Source organism: Myotis myotis, unplaced genomic scaffold (assembly GCF_014108235.1).
Source record: "Myotis myotis isolate mMyoMyo1 unplaced genomic scaffold, mMyoMyo1.p scaffold_m19_p_8, whole genome shotgun sequence".
In the NCBI taxonomy this organism is placed as follows: domain Eukaryota; kingdom Metazoa; phylum Chordata; class Mammalia; order Chiroptera; family Vespertilionidae; genus Myotis; species Myotis myotis.
The window spans coordinates 14,873,435-14,898,671 of NW_023416390.1; the positions used below are offsets into that span (position 1 = coordinate 14,873,435).

General features: G+C 45.1%; 1 protein-coding gene across 13 annotated transcripts in view; it reads right to left on the minus strand.

Annotated features, from left to right (window-relative positions):
- Positions 1-19,413, minus strand: part of PLEKHM3 (pleckstrin homology domain containing M3) — a 181,597-nt gene extending 162,184 nt beyond the window's left edge. For 11 of the 13 annotated variants that reach the window (XM_036318702.1, XM_036318698.1, XM_036318701.1 and 8 more), the window contains exon 1: positions 19,131-19,280. The gene's annotated coding sequence lies outside the window, so the exon portion shown is untranslated. The other 2 variants (XM_036318700.1, XM_036318699.1) reach the window with 2 other exon arrangements.
- Positions 19,414-25,237: the final 5,824 nt, after the last annotated feature.

Genomic DNA, 25,237 nt, shown 5'->3' on the forward strand with positions numbered 1-25,237 from the left:
CAGGTTCGATTCCGGTCAAGGGCACATGCCCGGGTTGTGGGCTTGATCCCCAGTGGGGGGCATGCAGGAGACAGCTGATCGATGATTCTCTCTCATCATTAATGTTTCTTTCTCTCTCTTCCTCTACCTTCCTCTTTGAAATAAAAAAAAATTTATTTATTTTTTAAAATGCCTTGATAGACAGAAACAGACAGTAGACACAGGCCACATATTAAAGCACAGGCACCAGACATGCATGTGAAGAAACCATCTTGGATGAGAGCCCAGTGGGTTTTCCAAGGATTCCAGCCCCAGTCGGTATCTAACTATAACGCATAGGAGATCCCAAATGAGGTTTTTCCAGCCGAGCCCAGTTAACCCAGAACCATGAGGGTGATAAATTGTGGCACGAAGTTTGGGAGTAGTATGTCACACAGCAACCAATAATCAGGACTCATCACTTCCGCAGGGAGGCGTTCTCTAGTGTCCCAGACTAAGTTAAAGTCCTTGTTTAGGTTTCCATGGCACCTGTACTTCCGTAAGTTACACACATCACAGTTTCAATGTCAACATCCCCTCGGGCAGCACTGTCTATTTTGTTCACGCTTGGACCCCCAGACACAATTGCAGCTCAATAAATATTTGTTGAACGAATGAGTGAATTTTTTGACTGGCTATCTTTAGAATCATTTGACATTGTTTCTTTTTCTCCTTTTTGCTTTGTTGTCAGTACCTCTGATTTACAGCCCGCACCACATCATGATTATCTCTAGCAATAAACAATAAAGACAACTACTGCTTTAACAACAGCCCCACCCCAAATCAGTAATTCTATAATAATAAAAGTATAATATGCTAATTAGACCAGACAGCTGGACATCCTTCCAGACAAAGCCACAGTGGCTGCAAGGGCCGAGGACAGGCAGCTGTGGTGGCCAGTGGCAGCAGCAGTGGGATGATGGGGGTGGCGCCTTCCCCTGATCGGCTGGCTGGCAGGTCACCTCCTGCAGAGGGAGGCCAAACTGCAGCTTAGGCCTGCTCCCTGCGCCTGTTCCCCACAGTAGGACATCCCCTGAGGGCTCCCGGACTGTGAGAGGGGGCAGACCGGGCTGAGGGACCCCCCTCCCCCAGTGCACAAATTTTCATGCACCGAGCCTCTAGTAGTGTAATAAATGAATTAACAGACCAGTGTGACAAATCCAAGTCTTTGCCTGTATTTGCACAGTACAAATTAAATAGATAAAAAGAGTTATTGAGAGTAGCAGTGATCTATTCATTCCATACATGTTTTCTGAAGCAGCGACTGTGTTCTAGGCATTGATGATACAACAGTGAACAAAAGAGATTAAATTTCTACCCCTGTGGCCTAGACGATGGAGTCCAGCCTCCGAAGAAGAGGCACAGGTCAGCAGAGACAACTCTGGGGCTCAGGAGGAAGGGGACCTCAATAAGTTACTTAACCTTTCTCTTCCCAGTTTTCTCATTTGCAGAATCAACAAGTGAGTAATACCTCTCTCCTAGGACAGTTGAGAGAATTGAACAAGGCAATAGGTGGCCTGGTTCTTGGCACAGGGTACACGAGCAACAAGCCTAAAAAGCCTCTCGCTGCCCGGTCAGCACCATCATCCTTCCTCTATGACCTCATGCTCCCTCTGCCCTCCACCTTCCCTCCCATCTGGCCACACTGGCCTCCTGCTGGTTCTCAAACTTGCTGACACATCTCACCTCAGGGTCTTTGCCTTGGCTATTCCCCAGATGTCAACTGGCCAACTCTTTCCTTAAATAATTGTTCATGGCACCTTTTCAATGAGGCCTATCCTGACCACCCTATTTAAAATTTTAACACATATCTCTGCCCTGGAGTTCTCAGTCCCCTTATTCTGCCTTTTTCTTTTTAAATAAACTTTTAATTTTAGAACAGTTTTAGATTTATGGAATTATTGCAAAGATAGTACAGTGCATTCCCATACACCCCACATCTAGTTTCCTCCATGTAACAGCTTACATTAGTCTGGTACATTTTATCACAATTAATGTACCAATGTTGATGCATTGTTGTTAGGTGATTTGTTGTGATTTCCTCCATTTTCCCCTACTATCTTTTTACTGTTCTAGGATCCCATCCAGGATACCGCATGACTTTCAGTTCTCATGTCTCTTTCGCCTCCTCTTGGCTATGACAAGAGACTTCCTTGTGTTTGATGAACTTACAGTTTTGATGACTACTGGTCAACGGATTATTTTGATGTTTTTCTCCTGACTGGACTAGGGCTCTATGTTTTGAGAGGTAAAACCATTCTTGTCATATCCAGGTTGACACTGTCAACATGACTTACTACTACTGCTCATGTTACTCACCTGGCTGGGCCCTTTTCCCCTATTCCTTTACTGACCTAACACACCTCTTAGTGCTCAGGGTTTCTCTCTTCCAAGTAAAACATAAGCTCCTTGAGGACAGGCGTTTATGTTTATTTTGTTCACTAAAGTATCCCAAGTGCGTAGAAGAGTACCCAACACACAAAAAGGCTCTGAGCTGACACGGGGGAATGAATGCACTGTTATTCCTCTGAGGGAAGGTCATGGCCCTTCACGACCTCTCCACCTCTCCAACTGGCAGCCCCTGACCAACACTCACCTCGTGGTTTTACTCCTTCACGCTTCGGTCCTAGTTGGGAGCCTTCCGAACTGCTCGGGCTCACAGAGCGGCCTGGGTTTGCCGCACTGTGCTCAATCGACAGTCTCTCCTGACCCCACCCTGCATTCCGAGCTACTTGAGAACAGGCACAATGCCCTCCTGACCCTCCGATGGAATCTCTATTCTACGTCTTCATCCCTTTGGGCTCTGTTTACCACCCTCACCTGTTTTGGAATTTCATATTTTCCATATTTGTCAGTATTTTATTATGTTGTATTAGGATGAACAGCCCTTAACTTTGCTATAAGGGTCTAATGCCCAAATTTAAAATCTATGAGTAAACACCTTCTGCTAGCTTGCCTCATCTGGTTTTGAAATGAATTCGTTAAAAAATAACAACATATTTGGACAAGGCAAAATATGAAGAGTACTTCCCTCTGACAAAAGTGAATTGGGTAAAACCAGTGTGTGGGTGCAGTGTGGTTTACCTCAGCACAAAACTGGAAATCGGGGGCTAATTAGGACTGTGTTCCAAATCTGGCCCAACCAACCACACACTGGGTGGCCTCGGGCGAACCATTAACCCTGGGTGCCTCACTCAGCTACCTGTATTCAATACAGTTGCTAATATCAAGTTGCTTCACCTGTGGATCATTCACGAGGTAGCTGTCCAAACATGCCTTTAAAAACTGTAAACTGACGTATAATTATGACACACGCCGCTGGGCCTCACCCATTCAACAACCAGGTGCTCCTGGTCTCTCCTCCCGGGAAAGGTTCGCCAGCCCAATTAACGCAGTCAGCAACCAACTGCGGATGATACACTGGCTTCAGCCCAACTTGATGATCTGTAGATATTTCACCTTATTTCTGTATAGAATACTCTTTCTGTAAAAAGGGTTATTTCCTCTATTTAATAGACTGAGAAGCTGAGGTCCATTGGTTAAGGTGGTAATCAAAGCTCAAACCCAAGAACCCATGCATGCATCAGCAGGCAACAGGATGGAGAATCAGTGAATTGCTACTGTCTGACAAGGAAATCTGCTGTCTACATGCTCATTGGGCAAGGCTAATCAACAGGATGAATCCAGCAGTCCTCCCACACAGAGGCAGAAGCAGAGATGAGCAGTGAGACCAGCCTGGCCCACACAGAGATGCCATGTTCTCCCAAGTTGTTTGGTAAAAGTGCTGGCTCCCCCCCCCCCCCCCCCGCCTTCCTCGCTCCCCACCCCCCAAGCCCCCCGCCATGACTAAACGGCTTGTGATCAGAATTGAATGGGTGCTGAGACTATAGAGAAGAATACAATGCCAAGGACACCTAGGATAAACTGTTTCTGCCAGTCCTTTTCAGAATCAAGAGTGATTGCAAGAATGGTCAGCACATGTGGCTCTCACATGTTCTTCACTTTGGTTAAGGCTGTGGCTGACTGAGAATTTTCTAAAATTACGTAATATGAAGGATCTGCCACAAGAGGATCTGGTCCAGTAAGATGACACTTCTGGACCATGAGGCTCAAGAGGTATGATTTTTCATGGTGGTTTTTGTCATAAAGACAAAGTTAGCACATTGGTAAAGTACAGATAAGTCACAAGCAGCCGATAAGGAAACGGTACCAATGGAGACCTCGTAAGAAGCATTTAGGAGTCTTTCGGAGAAGGACAGCTAGAAACACACGTGGGATCCCATTTTCATAGGCCTAGAGAGAACATTAAATGCCTACATTGTGCCCAGCCGGTGTGGCTCAGTGGCTGAGCATCAACCTATGACCCAGGAGGTTACAGTTCGATTCCCAGACAGGGCACATGCCCGGGGTTGTGGGCTTGAGCCCCAGTGTGGGGTATGCAAGAGGCAGCCGATCAATGATTCTCTCTCATCATTGATGTTTCTCTCCCTCCTCTCCCTCTCCCTCTCCCTCTCCCTCTCCCCCTCCCCCTCCCCCTCCCCCTCCCCCTCCCCCCCCCCCTCCCCCTCCCCCTCCCCCTCCCCCTCCCCCTCTCCCTTCTTCTCTGAAATCAATAAAAATATGTTTTTAAAATGTGGCTACATTGTATACAAGTTTCAATAAATGAGATGTTTATTGACATACAATGCATAAGGAGTATAACATTAAAAAATAATTTGTAGTGTTTTTTTCCAGTTCTAAAAGTAATAAACACTCATAGAAACTCTGGAAAATAATGACAAATATGGGTAAGAAAAGAAAAATCAGTCACGATCCCATAACTCAGAGAATAAATCAATAGGTGTGTTTTTGTCCAATATCTCATTGGAATCAGATTACATACAGTTTGGGCACGCTGTTTAAGGGTACGCTCAAAAAGCAATACTGGCAAATACTAACCTTGACAAAAGAAAGAAACGCCGCAGAGCGTGTTGTGCCACTTACACCGTACAACCTGACGCCACCTGACTGAACGTCTCTTCTCCAGCTACCCCGACCTCCTCCTTACCCATGCACGGTTCTTCAAAGTCCTGACCCTCCTTGATGCTGTTAACCTGCCTCTGCACACATTTCCCCCTGGGTTTCAGAGACACCGCCCTCTCAGTCTCCATCTTCCTCCTGTCCTCACTGGTCACCTCATCAAATGGGGACAGTGCCTAAGCTCTCTTCTCCCACTACAGCTGCATGTGGTTCTTCTGGTCAATTTATCCAGACTTGTGACTTCAACAGTACTTCTATGTCCAAGCCTCTCAAATGTCCACCTTCAGTCTCAATCTCAGGCCTGACCTCTGGTCCCAACTGCTTGTGGGACAAATCTACCCTGGCATTCTCATGGCCAAATTAAGCTCAATTTGTCTAAAATCATACTCAGTTATTCATTCAATTAATATGTGCCGAGTGCTCTCGAAGGGCTGGACAAAGTACAGGACACTGGGAGACGGCAGCAGATAAAATCCTTTAATGGAGCTTCCACTGACCACAATGTCCAGCTCTTTCACCTGCCGCTCTAGGCCTTTCACAATCCTGACATCACTTGCCTGTACAACTTCCCACTTCTCTTCCATAAAATATACTCTTTTCCTCCAAACTAGAATGCTATTTCTCAAATGCCATGCTTTCTCAACTCCAAGACTTTGCCTACAGTCATCCCTGAGGTACACTCTTCACGCTCCAATGCTATCCACTCTTTCACAAGCATTTGTTGATCCTAAAACAGTCTGCTCTCTCTTTAAACATCCACACGTCTTTGGTACTGCCCCCAACACATATACCACATGCTGCCTGTTCTTTCTGAAATGATGATCACATTTACTATATAATTTATCAAAAACCTATTTTGTGCCGGTTACATCGCTTGATACTTTATATCTCTAACTCTCACAATGTTCAATGTGAGTACTATTATCTCCGTTTTACAGATGAGAAACTAAGGCCCAGAGATATATAAACTGTCTAAAGTCACACACCTACCCTACTGTACTTACATCAACTTGAGAACAGCAATTCTACCCTATTTCATTTTTATAATCCTCCACTGGGCCTAGAAGTATGGCCAGGGCACAATGGGTGCTTGGTAAGTATTTGTTGAATGAACAACTGCATAGAGAGTGTGTTTGCACAGCAGTGACAACTGTAAATATAAAGACTACTCTGGGTTTTCTGACAAAAGCATATGTGAATTCATTATAAGCTCACTGAAGTAAAATCTGACATGCTTTCCAAAATATTATGTTGACTTGAGCTTTTAAGTTTTTTCTTGGTAGAGAAAGCTTGTAAGCTATTGAAACCAGGTTTAAAAATAACATGGCAAAGGTCAGGTAGCAAAAGACCTCACTCAGACCTTTCACAGAAACAAAAGCACCGAGGCTGCACTTGGGGGTTACTTTGTAAACCACTCCAAATCAGCAGCTTAGCTGGCCTCCTTTTCCAGCGACTTCGAGCTCTAGCTCTTTCTAACACCCGTAAGGAGATGTCCCTTTGAAATACCCCCAGACAACCCATTTAAAGCATTTTTCAGTGCATCTCTGTGCTTGTTTATTGTTTGCCACTTGCAAAATCATTGAGGCATTTGATGCCCCAAGATGTTTTCCCAGAAACCAAACTAAATATAAGCCTGGCACTTCAAATCTCAGATTGCTTTGTTATTGAAGGCAGTGATGTTATTCCGCCCCTAGGTCAACCACGGATTGAAGAGCCAAGGCTTTTGATTGGGAAACCCATTTTGTAAAACCAACAAGTTCCAATGTCCTGCTTTTAGAAACAAGACACACTTCGGTTATGTAAGTGTCCAAAAATGCAGAGTCCATGTTTTCCATTTCCCTTTACCTCCATGGCAGGGAACAGTGATTCAAAAACAAACCGAAATGCCATTCAAATTATCTTCTTCCCAGGACTGAGATGAAGACGGTGAAAATTTCCATCATAACAACCACATGTTGCTAAAATCACCCTCCAACTGCAACAGGGAATAACTGACCAGTGTCCATGTAGGTGCCCGCTGAGCAAAGCCAGCTGGCCTGGGCTGAACATGTGACACACTACAACAACAAAGGTAATGACACCCCCAAGGAGGTACACTAAGACCCAGTATGCAAAACACCCAAAAAGAGCTAGGGAAGTAGCTTTAGATTTAAAGATGTCGTCAGCTCATATAACTTCTTAGAATCTTCTACTTGAACCTGAGTACTGGCGACTACATTTCCAAGCACAATACAGAACTGCATGTAATTCAATTTTCTCACAAACTCCTCAAATTCAGTTAACCTGAGCAAAAATCACTTGGCTTTACTGAGAATAACCACCTTCGCATGCATGGTTTAGAGTACAGTTTATACACTGTTTGATATGCTTCTTTTTAAAAATATTTTTATTGATTTCAGAGAGAGGAAGGGAGAGGGAGAGATAGAAACATCAATGATGAGAATCATTGATTAGCTGCCTCTTGCATACCCCCTACTGGGGATGAGCTTGCAACCCAGGCAAGTGCCCTGACCTGGAATCAAACCATGACCTCTTGGTTCATAGGTCGATGCTCAACTTCTGAGCCACACCAGCCGGGTGTTGATATACTTCTTGATAAATACATGTAGCATCTCACCAGAGAGAGGTGAATAAAGCAGCAGGACTATTTTAAAGATGATGAAAGAGAGATCAAGATGACTCATCTATAGTCAAATGAAGTCCCTATGGGGAAGGAAAAAGAGTTCCTGGAACCCCTGTCTAATTACCAAGTCCTGTGAGCCACCCAAGTTCAATTACCTTTTGAATCACTTTTGTTAGAAGGACCACAAACAAGAAGGTTGAATCCAACCTGCCGGGAGCCGGTCCATCCTTGCTGTTTCAAGGGACCTGGCATATATGGCATATACTGTTCTTAATATGTTTGCTCACCTTCTTGGCACTATGTGTTTTAACCAAGGTCACCTCTCTGAGAAAGGTTGTTTCCCCAGGTAGGGATTTTCCCCTGAAGTTAATGGGAGGGAATAAAACCCCTTAACTAAGTGCCAGGCGGGTAATTAATCACTTTAACTACGAATAATCATGCTTAAGCTACATAAATCTTTACGTCCTGGAATGGAGATAAGAAACACCCTAACCTTTGGAATAGAGATTGATAGGATTGGAATCAACTGGTATAAATACAGATGTAACAAGACAACAGGACACAGAACCTAGACACAGAACCTACACACAGAACCTACACAGAACCTAGAGACAGAAGAACTTCGCTGGAGAGAACATGGCAAAAGATCCTGGACAGAAACTGGCCACAGAACCTAGAGACAGAACCTAGCGAGAGAACCTAAAGAACCTAGAGACAGAACCTAGCGAGAGAACATGGCAAAAGATCCTGGACAGAAACTGGCCACAGAACCTAGAGACAGAACCTAGCGAGAGAACCTGAAGAACCTAGAGACAGAACCTAGCGAGAGAACATGGCAAAAGATCCTGGACAGAAACTGGCCACAGAACCTAGAGACAGAACCTAGCGAGAGAACCTAGCTGAAGAACCTAGAGACAGAACCTGGCTACAGAACCTGGATAGAACGTGGCAAGAGAACCTGACTAGAACCTGGTGACTGAACCTGGCTGGAGAATCTGGACAGAACCTGGCTGGAGAACCTAGGGAGGGAACATGGCTATAGAACCTGGCTGGAGAACCTAGCAAGAGAACATGGCTACGGAACCTGGCTGGAGATCCTAACCAGAACTTCGCTGGAAATCCTGGCTAGAGATCCTGGCTAGGCTGCTGATCAACTGAATGCTGTCTCCGTGTCATTCCTTCTTCGCCGACTCCATCCACACCTTTGGGGACCCCTGGACCTGCTGGGGTTGGACCCCAGCACCAACCCATGTGTGAGCTTCCCAGTTTTGAGTTTATTCAGTGGGACAAAGGTGTAGCAATGGCAAGAACACAAATTTCTGACACCAGAAAAGGGCTCATGTCCTCGCATTGCCTTCTAAGCTGAATGACTTCCGGCAAGTCAGGATGACTCAGTGCTTCTGGGCCCCTATTATCTGCAAAATGAAAATCCTGCCAAGGCCTGCCCACATCTACCTTAGAGAGCTGTGAGCACAAATGTGGGTAATGCACGTGAAGTTCTTTGTAAAATCAAAAACAGTTCCCATTCCTATTAGAAGCTAGCTGAATCCTAACCACACAACCACTTATACTCAACAAGCATTTACAAGAGGATGGGCCAGGCCAAGTACTCAAACACTAAGCTAGATGCTAGGAACACAAAACACAGCTCCTGCCCTCGAGTTAGCTAATGGGGAAACAACACAAAACCAAATGTAAAATGTGCTTCAACAGAAGTAAACAAAATGGGTACATAACCAAGGAATCATTACTAAGCAAGGGACAATAAAGCAAGGGTCTTAAGTGACAGAACACAATTAAATGACATAATAATATGTCTTCATATAGATGACTTCAGTTGAAAGAAACCAAAGACAAAGGAAACAAACAGAACCAATGTACCTGCTCTAGCAATGGGGCTTCTGTCCTGAAGCTGTCCCAACAGTAACAGCTCCAGAGGTCCCATCCAGGAGAGAGTTTGGAGTGAACTAACAGCCGCACAGATGGGAGGCAAGAGTACAGAGAGCTTCTTCACAAGCTGTCCAAGTCTTTCTGACCCACAGACACACCTGCTCAACAGGAGGCCTTTGCTGGATGTTAGAGGAAATGAATAATCGTCTCACTTCCTGTTGACTTCAATTCCTTAGGTCATTGCAGCTGGTTAGCAGGAGGAAGACTACTTACAACTCTAACCTTCAAAACAACAACCAGCTTGTAAGTTAGCACATATTTACAAAACTGCTTCCTGTGGGTATTCATGGTGAATGAACACGAGAGGTAATTAACTGATTTTTCTTCTTTCTTTGCTACACTTGAACCTGCTAAAAAAACTTAAGCCTAGGTCTTTGTTAAATGGCACCTGGAGAGAGACAGCCCATGATAAGATCAAAAGGTGACTCCTCATTTGAAAGGGCAGATACACTCCGTGGTGATGGGCTGCATCCATGACCCCTCCCTTCTGGAATTAATCTGTGACAATAACGTTGGCTACAAAGGCAAAGCAAGGCTGGCAAAGGCAGACAAAATACTGTCTTTGACCCTCAAAGATAAGGACAAGGTAAGGCAAAATAGCAGGATGAGTCCTTGTTATTTTACTATGTACAACGTGAAGGCCAGAAAAACCTCTGCCCATCATATGGGATAAAGGAAAAATTTACAAGGTATGAAGAACAGTAGAAACTATACTTTTGTCTCCAAATCTGGGTCTAAATTTCTTTTATTATGGACTACTATTAGTATGGAATGAATTTTTACATAACAACCCTGCAGCGTGTAAGCATTCTGGAGTTGCGCTCTGGAACTCTGATTGGCCCATATTTCCTTAACTGTTTTGATCTGACATTAGAATGATAGGCATGATAGTTGGGACTCCTTCAATGTGGATGGACACGTGTTAAATGTAGGATGATGTATTTAATAAAATAAGAACAATAAAGATAGTTCTTATAATTCCTAAGCCAAGACCAAGATTAAAGAGTCACAGCTAATACTTACTGAGTACTTACTAAAGGGCAGTCATTATGGTAAGCCCTTTCTCTGCATTATATTGGCAAATCCTCACAACAACCCTACTAGAGAGCCGGTATTGTCATCACCACTTTACAGATAAGGAAATCGAGACTTAAGAAATAAAGTACATTGTTCAAGGTCATTTGGCCAATCAGTGAGTGGAAGCAAGACTCTAAAACGCTCACGTAGCCCTGGCCGGTGTGGCTCAAGTGGCTGGGTGTCATTCGGTTCACCGAAAGGTTGCCAGTTCACTTCCCTATCACTTCCCAGTTAGGGCACATGCCCAGGTTGCGGGCTCCATCCCCGGTGGGGTGCATGCAAGAGGCAGCTGATCCATGTCTCGCTCTCACTTCCTCTCCCTCTCCCTTACTCTCTCTCTAAAAATCAACTTTCAAAAATCTTTAAAATGCACACACAGTCCTATGTCACAATTCATAGTAAATTAATTGCTTTGAGATAATACAGCTAAAATTTTACACACATGATGCTTTGAATTTTAGTGTCCAACACCAGCAACTTTCATGTTGATTTTTAAATATTACTGTTCGTTAACCCCACAACTCTGAAAGTGAATTGCCAAATATCATCTTTATACCCAGGGAAACAGTTTATACTTAATTTACAAAAAAATAAAAATCACCTCTGTAATACTTCTGTGTCATCGGAATGGTGGATGAGAGGTGCCTGAGCAAACAGAATAAGGGCTGTTCTCTGAACGGATAACCTGAGTTCTCTCAGTGACCTTGGACACGATATTTGGAATGCCTGCAAGGGTGTAATAACTGACTTCATTTAGGCCAAACAAGTGCTTTTGCAAATGTTTGCGTAGTCCTAATTGTACAAACCTTTCACTAAATGTTTCCCTGAGACATCATTTTTCATTTAGCCAATAAATACAAACACTCGTAAAAATGTTTGCTTTTTAAAAACCTGGAAATAAGTGTTTGTGTCAAAAGAATTAAAAGAAATAGTTTCAAATCAGATGTGACTACAGATAATTCAAACACATTTTGAGTATTCAGGCATGTCCAAATAAACTGCCTCCTTCTAAAACCAACATAACTTTTTTTGGGGGGGGGGAGTTGATGGGGGGTGAAATATCAGTGTATAAACAAAATAACAAAGTTGACACACAACTTTCAGTCTTACTTCTTAAATGTACTAGAAGACAATAAGCCCAGGGTTTCACATGACCCCACTACAGGGGAAATAGAGGCATCATATCTAACTTTCAATGAAGGGCAATTATTTTGGATCAGAAGATCTGGAATTAGAACACCTGAGCTTGAACCTTCCATGCACTAGTACCAGATGCAGAATTCTGGGCGAGTCACTTGAGCCTGAATTTCAGGTTCCACCTTCTTCACAGGTTGTTTTGGAGTGTGAATCAAATGATAGGATGTAGTGCTTTGTGTACAGGATGGCAATTGGGGTTGTCTATATGGTCCCAGGGAAAGGGTCACCATATTCTCTTTCATTTCCTTCCATTATAAACCAACTAACTGGCGAAGAGAGTGGTGAGAGCAATGAGTTCAGGAAGCTCTGGGAAAAGGTTTTAATTTAGTCAAGGGTCCCTCCTGCACTGTGCACATAGCAGCATGAGTTGCTATGCATCGGCTTTCCTAGTGGTCCTGGAGTGAAGGGATTCCAGGGTGCAAGATCAGGATGACTCAAATGGAGTATCTCTTCTTAAAGAAGAAAAAATATAAATAAGTAATACCCTCCCTTGTCCCCCAAGTTCCTCCACAGCTAGGACACTTCTCCCTCCTCCCTTTTTCTTCTAAGTTTCTTGAAATGTATTCTTTATATTTTCTGACTCCACCTCTCACCACCCATTCATTCTCCCCCAGAAGCAATCTGGTTCTGCCCGGCTGAAAACGCACAGGCAGGGGTTAACAATTTCCTTATTGCTAAACCCAGGAGACTTTCCACCCCCCTCCTGACTGACCTCTCAGCAGTATTTGGCCTACTGAACACCCACTCTTTGCATTGCTCTCGTGAATTCACTGACACAGTCGGTCTGGTATTTCTCCTTTATCTCTGGGTGCTCCTTTCAGTCCCTTCCAGGAGCTCCTTCCTCTGCCCATATCATAAATGAAGGCATTCCTCCATTCCCCCGTGACCCTCCTAATAAGTTCCTCTTCCTGAATGGTCTTCTCTATTCCTGTGGCTTCAGCTACAATCCACATGGTAGATGAGGAACAGACTGTTCTGAACTCTAGACTCACATATGCAACTGCATTTGGTTGTCTCCTAGTTCCTAACAGACACAAAACCAAACTCCTCATCTCCCCCTGGCATTCTCCCCCCCCCCCCCCCCGCATTCTCCCTTCCCCCTGGCATTCTCCGTATAGTGAAGAGCATCATCATCCACTCCAGAAAGATGAACGTCACCTTCTTGCTCCTTCACCCACAATCACTGCAGATCAGCTGGTCATACTGATTCTGCCTCTACAAGATCTGCAAAATCTATCCATTGCTCTCCTTCGTTACTGTCTTAGTTCAGACACCACCATTGTCTTCTCGCAGTCAGTCTTGCCCTCCACGAATCCATTTGCCACACTGAGCCATTTCTAAAATTAAAAACTTGTTATCTCCTGGATAAACCACAGTCCTTAACGTTGCCTGTAGGGGCTCCTGGCCACTTACTCTCCTGGGCTTCTCTCTTTAATCTCCCTCTCCTCACACCTTCCTGCAACACACAGGCATGCAACCTGGATGTCCATTTTGGTCGCCCCTCTTATGTGCTCCAGTAGCGCCCTGATGTCCTCAATTATCATATTTCTCACTCTGTGTGAAATGGCCTGATGACTCGTCTGTCTGCCCCACTAGATGATAAGCTTCATGAAGGCAAGAATGGGCCTATTTTGTTCGATATTGTATTCCTAGCTTCAAGCTCAAGAGCTCTGTGCCATGGCACAAAACAAGTGCTCAATTCTTACATGTTTAATAAATGAATCCCTAAAGGCAGAAGAGAAATTGTTCTGGAAAAGTTAGAGTGCTGATAAAAATGGACCAAGAACACCTGGGAGGAGATCATTTCGCTAATTTCCTAGAGCATAAAAAGTGCTGGTCACATTTCTGATGTTTTCTAACCTATATGTTCCTGTTCTGTGACTGAAAAATGTACATTTATAATCACATCTACAGACCACAAGGTGAAGGGGATATTTAGCAAATTTCCAGTTAGATAAATGTCCAAACGCAAACCAGATAAGGCAGAACAGGCAGCTTTAGTTTGTACTGAATTATAAATTGGTTACGCTAATCAAGATAAATGAACAAATAAATCTCTACCACACTCAGGTGGCATATAACCTGGGAATCCAATTTGAAACACATAACTCAAATTTACAGTTAATGAGTATCTGAAAAACAAACAAAATGTTCATGGAAATAGCAAGCCTGAGATCTCAATGCAACAGCCTCTATATTTTGACTTTGATTTCCGCTCATGACTCATGCTGCCATCAAAATTAATTACACTCATGGACCAAATAAAGTTCTTACCTTATTGTCAGTATGAAAATAAATTATGTGGGCTTTTTATTGTCTGTTTGGTAATATCTACAGTGGCCAATGAAAGAGAGCAAACATCATGCATGGAACTGACTACTGGTGGTCATTTTTATCACCTTCTCAGACCTCAGTCCTCTGAATTATTTAGCCTGCACCAGAAGCTCCAAACTGGCATGTCATTTGGCTACTTATAAACCAAATACAAAATCTACCCTAAAAGAAAAAGAAAGAAGCAATTCTTGCTAGATATCCCTCCAAATGGTTTAGAGCAGTGGTTCTGAACCTTGGCTGCACATTAGAATTCTTTGTTATGGGGTGAAGCCACATTAGTAACAAAGAAACAGAATTTCCGGAGGATGAGGCCCAGAAATCAGGATTTTAAAAAGATTCCCAGGTGATTCTAATGTGCAGCCAAGGTTCAGAACCAAGGTTTAGAGAGAAGTCTTCTAAAAAACCTGCCCAAATGTTTCTATTAAAACCAGGTGTTCCGAAGCTAGTATTGAGAGTAGCACCCATCCATACACCTTCCTGCTTCTTAATTGACTTCAAGTACTGTAACTAGGCTCCGCACATGATCAAACTGGACTAGAGCATATCAAGTATCTGATAAAATATTAGCTTTGGATGTTTTGGGGTTTTTTTAAAACATATTTTTATTGATTTCAGAGAGGAAGAGAGAGAGATAGAAACATCAATGATGAGAGAGAATCACTGATTGGCTGCCTCCTGCACACTCCACACTGGTGACCGAGCCGGTGCCCTGACCTGCCCTGACCTTCCCGGGAATCGAACTGTGACCTCCTGGTTCATAAGTCAATGCTTAACCACTGAGCCACACCAGCTGGGCTGCTTTGGATTTTTTTAATGCAAATGTTAATTGCTTAGGTCGAGCTTGGTTTTCCTATTCATAACATGCAGAGTTTTCATTTTTTCTTTTTTTTTCTTTTTTTGCAGAAGGTTACATATCCATCATAGTTCTTTATTTTCCACTTGTATAGGTAACCAAGGTCGAGAGCCCAAAGCCTAAAATCCATCTATGGAAAAACAAACACTTTTAATACAAATTCAACCATGTACCTTCCTTTCCTATTATTTCAGTATAATATTCAGTGATCCTTCTACCACAAAGCTTTCACTGATCACTCTATTAAGAAATAAGTTATCCAACTTTATTTCCAACCTTCCAACAATATTTATTATTTCCTATCGCATAGTTTTTCTTTTAAAAGAATCAATTTCAGTGGCCATACCACTGTGAACGTGCCCAATCTTGTCTGATCTCAGGCGAATCACTTTCTGCCACATATTTAAGTTACTTAATGGATTTTTATTTTCTCCATTATTTGAACTAGACAATGTTTTAGATGCATTGTATTCCCCAAAGCACAGAGACTTAACTGCTTTCAAAATAATGTTTACAGACCATTGTGATCATAAAAAACTACTACATGTTCATTGTTCAACATTTTGAAAATACAGAAAAGTATAAAAGAGGAAATAAACGATGCCTATTCAATAGCCCCTTTCTTAAGTAGGTACATCTTTCTGGTTGTTTTGTCTTAAACATAGTTGAGAACATACTGTAATACAGTTCTCTATCCAGTGGTCGGCAAACTCATTAGTCAACAGAGCCAAATATCAACGGTACAACGATTGAAATTTCTTTTGAGAGCCAAATTTTTTAAACTTAAACTATATAGGTACGTACATTGTTATTAACTTAATTAGGGTTCTCCTAAGCAGTGATGGCGAACCTTTTGAGCTTGGCGTGTCAGCATTTTGAAAAACCCTAACTTAACTCTGGTGCCGTGTCACATATAGAAATTTTTTGATATTTGCAACCATAGTAAAACAAAGACTTACATTTTTGATATTTATTTTATATATTTAAATGCCATTTAACAAAGAAAAATCAACCAAAAAAATGAGTTCGCGTGTCACTTCTGACACACGTGTCGTAGGTTTGCCATCACTGTCTAAGGCTTAGGAAGAGCCACACTCAAGGGGCCAAAGAGCCGCATGTGGCTCGAGAGCCGCAGTTTGCCGACCACGGCATCCTATTTGTCCCCCATTTAACAATAATTTGTAAACACCTTTCCATAATTAAAATTCTGCATAAATATCTTTTTAAATGTCTGTATAGCACCATATCTTTCGATGATACCATAATTTGTTTCAACTGATCCTCTGCTGTTGGGCATTTAGACTTGTCAATATCTGACTTTCCTAACCAAAACGTTTAAAACATTTATGAAAATTCATTTTTAAAACATTTATCATAAGTTCCTTTGGATAGATTGCTAGAAGTGGAATTACTGGATCAAGGGGTAGGAACATTAGTGAAGTTTTTCATACACTGAGCCAACAACCTTTTCAGAAAGGTTGTAAACCCCTCACAGCATCCGAGAGTGTCTGCTCCACTGCACACTTACTAAAGTGGGGAGCTATAATTTTTAAAAATCTATGTAAACAAAAAGCTGGAAAAATGTGCCTTGCCATTGCTTCAATTTCATTTCTTTGATTAAGAGAAAGCATGTTCATATGTCTACGCGCCATTTCATTTTCTTCTCTATGGATAGCCTGTTCCTGTCTTTTGCCCATGTTTCTGCTGGAGTCTGTATTTGTTTTCTATTGCTACGTAATTCATTTCCACAAACGTAGTGGCTTCACACAACACCCATTCTGTATTTCAGAGTTCTGGAGGTCTGTATCTCGGTGGGCGTGGCTGCATTCTCTCCTCGGGGTCTCTATCTCAAGGCTGCAATCAAGGGGTTGGCCAGGAGGGGCCTTTAACTAAAGGCACGGCCACAGAATCCAGTTCTGAGCTCAATCCATTTGCTGGCAGACTCCAGTTACCTGTGGCCCTAGGTCTGAGGTTCCAGTTTCCATGCTGGGCGACCCTCAGCAACTCGAGGCCCCCCACATTTCTCAAGGTGGCCCCTGTTCCTTCGCAAGTGTCCCTTCCATCTTCAGAAGAGCAACAGCAGGGTCAGTCCTTCTCAGATTCAAATCTCTCTGATTTGCCCAGGCAGAGAAAACTCTCTACTTTTATGGGCTCCTGTGACTACATCAGACCAACCCAGATAATGTCCCCTTCCTAAATTTAACTGTGCCATATAAAACACATTCAAGGGGTATTTCATCATGGGGATGAGGGCATGCAATCTTGGGATAGGGGCATTTCTAGAACTGTGCCTGCCATAGACTCTTAGGCACTATCTTTTTGTAATTTGCTTGTGCTCTTCATGATGCCTTAATTGCATGCATTTGTCGAATAAACGAATCTTACTGGTGACTGCCAAAGTTGCATTTTCGCGATGGCAAAGGCCACTGTGGATGGGGCTGCTGTGTGCTAATACATAACTTTGCTAACACGGATACTTTTTTAAATTTGTAATCGTGGGGAAACTTTTACAATACACATTATATAAAATTTGCCATCTAAATCCGTTTTAGGTGTACAGTTGAGTACCGTTAAGTACATTCACACTGTTGTGCAACCAATCTCTACAACTCTTCGTCTTGCAAAACTGAAACTCTATACCAGGTTAACTATTCTGCATTTTACCCTCCTCTTCCCCAGCTCCTGGCTACCACCATCTTCCTTTCAACACTGCTTTACTTTTATTTTATGTATTTATTAACAAACACGCATATAGCAACTGCTACATACACGGTCGAAGTACTTTAAAGATATTAACGCATTTATTCCTCATAGCAATCCTATGAGATCAGTACTGTTCTTATCCCCATTCTACAGAGTAAGAAACGCAGTAAGTAAATGGTCCAAGATTACAAATGGGAAGTCATCACGAAGGAATTCAAACCCAATCTGGCTTGCTAGTTCCTGCTATCAACCACTACACTGTGAAAATATTCACCGTAGAGACGTCATCAGGCATCAACAGTATTTCCTTGATGTGTACATTTAAAACACTTCCCTATGTGCAATGTAACCGAATATTCTTCCACTAACTAAAAGTTACATTATGTGACCAAGGAGCTACATGTCTACTGAACTTTTAGCCCAATGATGGTTCAGGCATGTTCATGAAGTTAACGAAACAAAAAGAAAACAACGGTCTTGAATTTATTTTAGGTACTCCAATTATAACTTGCACATGGTAGTTTATAATAAAATAACTTATGAATGAATACAAATCACAATTCACTGTGACGGCTGAAATGAAAATATTACCAAAAAAAACCCAAAAAACAAACAAAAAAAAAACCCCAGGTGTTTCTCTTTTCCAAGGAGGAGCAAAGAAAAGGAGAAGGAAAACTTCCCAATAAGTTGACAACAGCACACAGCTCCATCTGTTTCACCTGGGAAATCCAAGTCTGCCCTGCTTTGCAAGCCATAACTCTAGATCAGTCCTAGCTTGTCACCCACGTGTGCACATCGGTAGTAACCCGTTCCATGGGAGGAGAGGGTCTGAAATTCCCTTATCCTGCTTTTCTTAGCTCAGTAATTCTCTCACAGGAGACCAAGCCATGCTTGCCGTCGGTTACACAGTTGCATTTATTTTACATTAAAGGTGAGCGGAGTCGACGGAAGGAACAACACTTGTGTCTCCCGGAGCCCAGCTTGATGTAAGGTCAAAGCTCTGCTGAGGTCTGGCTTCTTGGACCCGGGGGAGGGGGAGGGGTGGGGGTGGAGGTGGGGGAGGGGTGGGGGCTGAAGACAACGCACAGAACAGGACCAGCAATGGCACTGCCTTCCACTTACACACCGAGTCCATACGAACGAGCAGACGAGGCACCAGGGAGTCTCCCCTCACCCATCACCCATCACCCACTGCATCTTAGTGCAGCCTCCAGAATGAAATAAAAAAAACAGCGCCTGGAAGAAACAGCGAGATCATCACCGCTGCCCGGGGGAGCGCTCGGATATTTACCACCCAGCCCTCCCCACCCCGCCCCCGGTGGCCAGCAGGCTGCCCAGAAGCTGGCAGATGCTCACCTGGCCCCGCCGCTTCCTGCCCTTCACCTGCCGGGCCTGCCGTCCACTCCCGGCTCGGGCTGGGCTTGCAGACCCGCCCGACTCGCGGTGACAGCCCGGCCCGGCCGCGAACCCTCCCCGACCGGCCGCGAACCCTCCGACCGGCGCTCTGTTTACCAGCGCGGCTCACGGTCCCACTCGGAAAAGCTTCCCCCCAGCAGCCCGGGCGGCACGACCCGCAGCACAAGGTTCCAGGCCGCGAAGCCCTCGTTCCTGCCCGAGGACTGGCGGCCGGCGGGCCACACCCTGCGGCCTCCTCCCTCTTTGTTTTCCTCGTCGGTGTGCATCACTCACATGTTGAAAACAATGTCATGTGCCGCCGAGTCTCCTCATCGCTCCTCCCCACACCCAAATGCTGCGTTGCAATTGGAAAATTTCACTTGGAACCTACCAGGGTCTGGACCCATTTTTATTTATTTTTATCTTGATTGATGAAAGTATTACCTATGTCCCCCCTTTGCCCCCAGTGACCTCCTCCAGCCCGCCCCCGCCCCCGCCCAGGCCTTCACCGCCCTATTGTCTGTGTCCGTGGGTTATGCATATACGCATACCAGGTCTTTGGTTGATCGCCTCCCGCCTTCCCTCCGAGGTTCCCCACTCTGTGTTCCGTGCTTGCATGGGACCCATTTTAGCAGCTCCCTAGTCTAATTACTCAGAAAAGTGTTCTGAAACTCGGACTGTTAGACCCGGGAGATTGCTTCTCATTTCAAGCTGGAGTTGAGAGGAAAACCAGTTTTCACTGGCCTTTGGTGTTGCCCCCAGATGGTGAAAGGGGGTGGTGTTGAGGGGGGGGTCTTCAACCCCCATTCAGATTCCCAGCAGAACAGGAACGCTGGCAGGTGAGCTGGGCGCTTCCCGGGGAGAGGCCCCGCCTCCCCCACCCATGGTGATGTATTGATCTTTCTGGAAGACCTTCCTTTTTCAACAATATAACACACTTCTTAGTCATTTTCTCAATTTACTCATTTACCTGTTTCATTGGCTTATTCACCATCGCTCCAGCCTCACCTATGAACTCCCTGAGGGCAGGAACTGTTTCGGTTTCACTCACCACCACATAATAGGCTCAAAGCACGATGCTCAATCTATATATTTGAATGAATGAATGAAGACATGAATGCAAAAAAAATGGACAAAGGAGACCAGAGAAAGCAGTGTGATAGGAATGGAAACATCTAATTACCTCTCCCCCTTAAAAGAAAATAAGAAAATCTTTAACCATTGAATTTTTTTTTAAGTATCTTCTTTGGTTGATGTTCAGAATTTAAATACATTTAAAAAGAAAACCCCGGCCCGGCCAGCGTGGCTCAGGGGTTGAGCTTTGACCTATGAACCAGGAGGTCAGGATTTGATTCCTGGTTGGGCCATATGCCCGGGTTGCCGGCTCGATTCTGTTGTGCCCAGAATTCAAAGTTCCCAAGACCCCCAGGGAGCCAGTCAGTCCGATGCAAAAGCAAAGAGTCATTTATTTCAAACCTAGGTTTGGCTCCCCTGCCACACTCACCGATGCAACGGTAAGCTCCAGTGGCCGAGAGAGAGAGAGAGAGAGAGAGAGAGAGAGAGAGAGAGAGAGAGAGAGAGAGAGAGAGACGCCTGATGGGACAGGGGGTTTTAAAGGGGGGTGGAGTGAGGGCAGGAGAGGGGACTGTGGGCCCCGCTGATTGGCCAGGCGCGAGTCGGTCATAGTGATGGCGTGCACTTCCCTTGATTATTATTGGTTAGTCCAGAGAAATCCTGGGTGTGGCTAGTAGCGGCTTCTTCCCGTGAGGAAGCACATGGTACCGTCCCAAAATGGAGGACCCAAGGCAAGATGGAGGGCGCACGTGGCTCTGTCCCAAGATGGAAGACCCAAGGCAAGATGGAGGGCGCAGTCCTTGCCCGGCTCCTGCTGCTGCCACTCGAACTCGCCACAAGGCAGGATGGCCCTCCCGCACAGCACCCGCAGCTGGCCTGCGGGCAGACTGGGACTCCAGCGCGTCTGGGCGGCACAGGCCCAGCAAACGGGGTGCGGCCGGTGGAGTGGCCCAGCTCTGGAGGCGGCATCCGCTCGGAGCAGGCCCGGCCATGGGGCGGGTGCACTGCAGCATGGCAGCCTCCCCGAGCTAGGGCACGCGCGCCCCTTCGCTGCCGCCGCTGCTGCACTGGGCCCGGTCCGGGGGGCAGCGGGCGGGTGGCAGCCCACGCCGGGCTCCCGCCGTGGGCTGGGGAGCCAATGCCCCCCCATGGGGCCCAGCGGCTGGCCCACGCAGGCCCCGGCCCCCCCGACCGGGCCCCAAGGGCCGCATGGACCCCCGGCCCCAGCGCGGGCAAGCGGGGAGCCGACCACGGGGGAAGGGAGGGAAGAGCCAGGCGGTGAGGCCTTCCGCTCCCATGACCTCCCCCGCGCTCGGTCGCCGCCCGGCCCCACCCCTCGGCCCGCCGCCGGCCACCACGCAGCCGGTCCGGACACTCGGACCCGCTCCGGGGAGGCCAGGCCCTAGGGCGGGCGCGGAGGGATCCCAGAGCCCAGCGGCCAGACTCCTCCTCCCGCACCGCCCGGAGAGGCGGGCGGCGCGCCTTTCAGATTCCCCGGTTTGGGGCAGCCAATCGATGATTCTCATCATTGATGTTTCTTTCTCTCTCTTCTTCTCTGAAGTCAATTAAAAATAAATAAATAAATAAATAAATAAATAAATAAATAAAACCAACACTGCAATTCAAGATGCATTTCTTGTTCCCTAAATACTGTGTACAGTGCTCTCTTTTGCCTCAGGACTTGGGTACCTGTGGGTTTCTCTGATGAGAGCTCTCATCCCCTCTTTATCTCTTTAGCCTGGCCAACTTGTCCTTGCTCTTTAAGGAGCAGGATACGTCACAGCTCTCCTGGGAACCTCAGGCAGAGGAACCTGTTCCTTCTATGCATGCCCAGAGGAGCTCACAGGCTCCTCTTTAAATGCATTCATCACATTGTATCCGGTTCCTCTATATGCTCATCAGTCTTCCTAGACCAGTGATTCTCAAACTTCAGTATGTAACAGCATCTTCTAGAACAGTGGTCGGCAAACCGAGGCTCACGAGCCACATGCGGCTCTTTGGCCCCTTGAGTGTGGCTCTTCCACAGAATACCACGTGCGGGCGCGCACAACAGTGCGATTGAAACTTCGTGGCCCATGCGCAGAAGTCGGTTTTCGGCCTGGGCGAGTCTATTTTGAAGAAGTGGCGTTAGAAGAAGCGGGGGTATGTTCGCTGAGGTCGACCCCTCAGATTGAGGACGTTTTTAGCAAAGGCCAGCTTAGGAGTACCCTAATTAAGTTAATAACAATGTACGTACCTAAATAGTTTAAGTTTAAAAAATTTGGCTCTCATCAAGAGCAAAAGACAGAGAGAATTTAAAAGCAGCAAGAGAAAGAAAGTCAGTTACCTACAAGGGAGTACCATACGACTGTCAGCTGATTTCTCAACAGAAACTTTGCAGGCCAGAAGGGAGTGGCAAGAAATATTCAAAGTGATGAATAGCAAGAACCTGCAACCAAGATTACTTTATCCAGCAAAGCTATCATTCAGAATTGAAGGTCAGAGAAAGAGCTTCACGGATAAGAAAAAGCTAAAGGAGTTCATCACCACCAAACCAGTATTATATGAAATGCTGAAAGGTATCCTTTAAGAAGAGGAAGAAGAAGAAAAAGGTAAAGATACAAATTATGAACAACAAATATGCATCTATCAACAAGTGAATCTGAAAATCAAGTGAATAATCTGATGAACAGAATGAACTGGTGATTATAATAGAATCAGGGGCATAGAAAGGGAATGGACTGACTATTCTTGGGGGGGAAAGGGGTGAGGGGGATGTGGGAAGAGACTGGACAAAAATCGTGCACCTATGGATGGGGACAGTGGGTGGGGAGTGAGGGAGGAGGGTGGGGTGGGAACTGGGTGGAGGGGAGTTATGGGGGGGGAGAGAGGAACAAAGGTAATAATCTGAACAATAAAGATTTAATTAATCAAAAAAAAATTTGGCTCTCAAAAGAAATTTCAATCATTGTACTGTTGATATTTGGCTCTGTTGACTCATGAGTTTGCCGACCACTGTACTAGAACAGTGCTTCTCACATTTTAATGTGTGTGGATCCTGTTAAAATGCAGATTACGATTCAGGGCGCCTGTGATGGGGCGTCTGCACCTCTGGTTGAACTACCAGGCGATACCACACTTTGAGCAACAAGGCTCTTGGATACTTATTAAAAATGCAAATTTCTGGGACATCTCAGAATTTTTTTCTTTGGGAAAAACTCTACCAGTTTATGAAGTTTGAGGGCAGGGCCAGGCTTGGACATTGTTTCCCACTGTGCATGAAGCACTGGGTCTGGCACTGAAAATGCATTAAGCCACATTTGCAGAATGACTGTATTCTCGTACTATCACTAATACAGACCCTCGGCCCAGACCCAAGGGAGTGATACCAGAAAAGGGATAAAAAATAAAGACTGAGAACAGTCTCAGCTGGGCAGCTGTGGGCTCATAGGCCTGCAGACCAAAGGGTCCCAGGTTCGATTCCAGTCAAAGGCACGTACCGTGGTTGCAGGCTCCTCCATTTGGTCAGAAGGGGACATTTTCTTCCTCTAAATTCCAAATATTTCAGTTCATGTCTCCATTCAAAAGGCTGTCTACTAACAGTAGCCCTACCTAAAAAAAAAAATAGACCTTATTTTGTAGACAGTTTTAGGTTCACAACAAAATTGAGCAGAAAGCCAAAGCTCCCACTTACTCCCTGCCCCCATCCATGAACAACCTCCCCCACTATCAACATCCTGCACCAGGGAGGTGTGTTTGTTACAGCTGATGAACTTACACTGATACATCATTATTACCCCAAATCCACAGAGCCACCTGTCTCTTTATACCTTTAGGCCTCTCAACTGATACTATCAATTAAATCCCTGTTTCCTCAAGGTAGTGTGAGTGTTTTTCTGTCACGACTGAAAGCATCATGACTAACATTCCACCTTTCCAGACATCTCCAGAATATACCTTTGCTCCCACTCTAATCTCCGGGCTCACATTGTTAACACTCCTGGATACTCTTCCTTTCTCGTCATCGCATTATATTGCCCTCTGCGTCCCCTGAAGGGCAGGGACCTTGTCCCATTCACTTTTGCATTCCACACAGTACTTATCATGGTTCCTGGTAAATGATCTCAATAAACGTGCATTACAACAAAATAAAACACCAAATGACCTGTAAGGAGATTTTATTATATCCCTTCATTAATTTTTTTTTTTCCTTTTAGCCTTCATTTACTAAAGTCATGGTCAAGCCAGGATTCAATAAAGCAATGCTATCTTCCAAGAAATAAAAATCTCATCAAAAAATGTTTTAAACTTAATCAGAAAAATTTTGGTGCTATTTATAACTTAACCTTTGCAAGCCAAGTATGCCTCACTTCATCTCCCCAAATATGCTCAAGTAAATATGGTTCAGCCCTAGCTGGTTTGGCTCAGTGGATAGAGCATCAGCCTGCAGACTGAAGGGACCTGGGTTCGATTCCAGTCAAGGGCACATGCCCAGGTTGCGGGCTCCACTTCCGGTGTGGGGTGTGTAGGAGGCAGCCAACTGATGATTCTCTCTCATCATTGATGTTTCCATCTTTCTCTCCCTCTCCCTTTCTCTCTGAAATCAATAAAAAATATCTAAAAATATATGTATGATTCAGATATTCATTGAGAGCAATCTATATATATATAAAGAGGTAATATGCAGGTGAGGCCAGGAGATGGTGAGGCCGGAAACGGAGACAGTGCAGGTGAGGCCCGGAGATGGCGACAGACAGGGGGCAGCCCCGGAGCGGACACAGGCAGGGGGAAGGGGAGGCCTGGGGCTGGCTGAGCTGCTGCGCCTGTTCGCACAGCTCTGAAGCAGACACAGGGAGGGAGCCAGGGGGGTAGGGGGGGCCTGGGGTGGAGGTCAGGCCCGGGTCCAGCCGCCCGCAGCAGCAGTCAGGCCTGGGTCCTCGGTAGCCTGAGCAGTAGGCAGAGGACAGACCACTGAGGGTCTTATATACCATAGCAGGGAGCTTAGATTTTATTCC